This window comes from Paramormyrops kingsleyae, chromosome 1 (assembly GCF_048594095.1).
Source record: "Paramormyrops kingsleyae isolate MSU_618 chromosome 1, PKINGS_0.4, whole genome shotgun sequence".
In the NCBI taxonomy this organism is placed as follows: domain Eukaryota; kingdom Metazoa; phylum Chordata; class Actinopteri; order Osteoglossiformes; family Mormyridae; genus Paramormyrops; species Paramormyrops kingsleyae.
The window spans coordinates 59,046,604-59,049,368 of record NC_132797.1 but is presented as its reverse complement, the minus strand read 5'-3'; positions in this window follow the sequence as shown (position 1 = coordinate 59,049,368).

The following is a 2,765-nucleotide window of genomic DNA, read 5'->3' as shown; positions in this document are numbered from 1 at the left end:
TTCAATGCATTTCAGTCAAAGTTGTCCCACTCGGCCAGCATTCATACCACAGCAACAAGACTCGGTATTCAACCTTAGGCCTCATCACCCAACGCCCCAAGTCCACCATCTTGACCCGCACTCGTCTTTCATCCCTCGTTCTCTCCCATTGACTTTAATACATTTCAGTCAAAGTTTTCCCACTCGGCCAGCGTTCATACCACAGCAATAAGACTCGGTATTCAACCACAGGCATCATCACACAACACCTTAAGACCACCATCCTGACCCGCACTCGTCTTTCATCCCTCGTTCTCTCCCATTGACTTCAATGCATTTCTGTCAAAGTTTCATTATTTGGCCACTACTTCTGCCACAGCTACAAGACTGAATAATTAAATCAATAAGTAAAAGCACCAGCTCTTCCTCGGTCAGCAGAATAGGCCCATCTCAAAATTTCTTCAGGAATTTTCGTTTCTAGTTTATTATTATTATTCTTCCGTGATTTTCGGCAATTAATGCGGGTCGTACCGTAGCGTGCAGCCAGGCAAGCTATATATCAAAAGTGAGTCCTTCATGGTGTGAGGTGTGCTATTACTTTTCTGCGCAGAATATGTTACCATGGCGACGTTATTAACGTTTAAACACACTTAAAATCTCATAGGAATGCATTGAATGCTAACTTTTACCTAGCATTAGCCATGTGAATAGTAGTAAGGCGCATCTTTTTTCATGGGAGTGAATGGCCCATTGGCTTCAATGCATTTCAGTCAAAGTTTTCCCACTCGGCCAGCGTTCATACCAGAGCAACAAGACTTGGTATTCCACCTTAGGCCTCATCACCCAACACCCCAAGTCCAACATCTTGCCCCGCACTCGTCTTTCATCCCTCGTTCTCTCCCATTGGCTTCAATGCATTCCAGTCAAAGTTTTCCCACTGGGCCAGTGTTCATGCCACAGCAACAAGACTCGATATTCAACCTTAGGCCTCATCACTCAACACCCCAAGTCCACCATCTTGACCCGCACTCCTCTTTCATCCCTCGTTCTCTCCCATTGACTTCAATGCATTTTAGTCAAAGTTTTCCCACTGGGCCAGTGTTAATGCCAGAGCAACAAGACTAGGTATTCCACCTCAGTCCTCATCACCCAACACCCCAGGACCACCATGATGACCCGCACTCGTCTTTCATCCCTCGTTCTCTCCCATTGACTTCAATGCATTTCAGTAAAAGTTTTGCTATTCGGCCAGCGTTCATGCCTCAGCAACAAGACTTAATATTCAATCCCAGGACTCATCACCAAACACCTAGCAACTGCCTAGCAACCACCTAGCAACACCTTAGCAACTACCTACAATTTCATAGCAACACCTTAGCAACCATCTAGCTATGCCTAGCAACCAGCGACTGAGCCCATAGCAACACCTTCTGACAACATAGCAACCACCTAGCAACACCTTAGCAACCACCTAGAATTGCATAGCAACACCATAGCAACCATCCAGCTATGCCTAGCAACCAGCTACTGAGACCATAGCAACGCCTTCTGACATCATAGCAACCAGCTTACAGCACCTAGCAACCACCTAGCAACACCTTAGCAACCACCTAGAATTGCATAGCAACACCTTAGCAACCATCTAGCTATGCCTAGCAACCAGCTACTGAGACCATAGCAACGCCATCTGACATCATAGCAACCCACTTGCAGCACCTAGCAACCACCTAGCAACACCTTAGCAACCACCTATAATTCCATAGCAACACCATAGCAACCATCTAGCTATGCCTAGCAACCAGCTACTGAGCCCATAGCAACACCTTCTGACAACATAGCAACCACCTAGCAGCACCTTAGCAACCACCTAAAATTGCATAGCAACACCATAGCAACCATCTAGCTATGCCTAGCAACCAGCTACTGAGAGCATAGCAACGCCTTCTGACATCATAGCAACCCGCTTGCAGCACCTAGCAACCACCTAGCAACACCTTAGCAACCACCTAGAATTGCATAGCAACACCATAGCAACCATCTAGCTATGCCTAGCAACCACCTACTGAGACCTTAGCAACGCCTTCTGACATCATAGCAAACCACTTGCAGCACCTAGCAACCACCTAGCAACACCTTAGCAACCACCTAGAATTGCATAGCAACACCATAGCAACCATCTAGCTATGCCTAGCAACCAGCTACTGAGACCTTAGCAACGCCTTCTGACATCATAGCAAACCACTTGCAGCACCTAGCAACCACCTAGCAACACCTTAGCAACCACCTAGAATTTCATAGCAACACCATAGCAACCATCTAGCTATGCCTAGCAACCAGCTACTGAGACCTTAGCAACGCCTTCTGACATCATAGCAACCAACTTGCAGCACCTAGCAACCACCTAGAATTGCATAGCAACACCATAGCAACGCCTAGCAACCAGCTACTGAGACCTTAGCAACGCCTTCTAACATCATAGCATCACACTTGCAGCACCTAGCAACCACCTAGCAACACCTTAGCAACCACCTATAATTGCATAGCAACACCATAGCAACCATCTAGCTATGCCTAGCAACCAGCTACTGAGAGCATAGCAACGCCTTCTGACATCATAGCAACCCGCTTGCAGCACCTAGCAACCACCTAGCAACACCTTAGCAACCACCTAGAATTGCATAGCAACACCATAGCAACCATCTAGCTATGCCTAGCAACCAGCTACTGAGACCTTAGCAACGCCTTCTGACATCATAGCAAACCACTTGCAGCACCTAGCAAACACC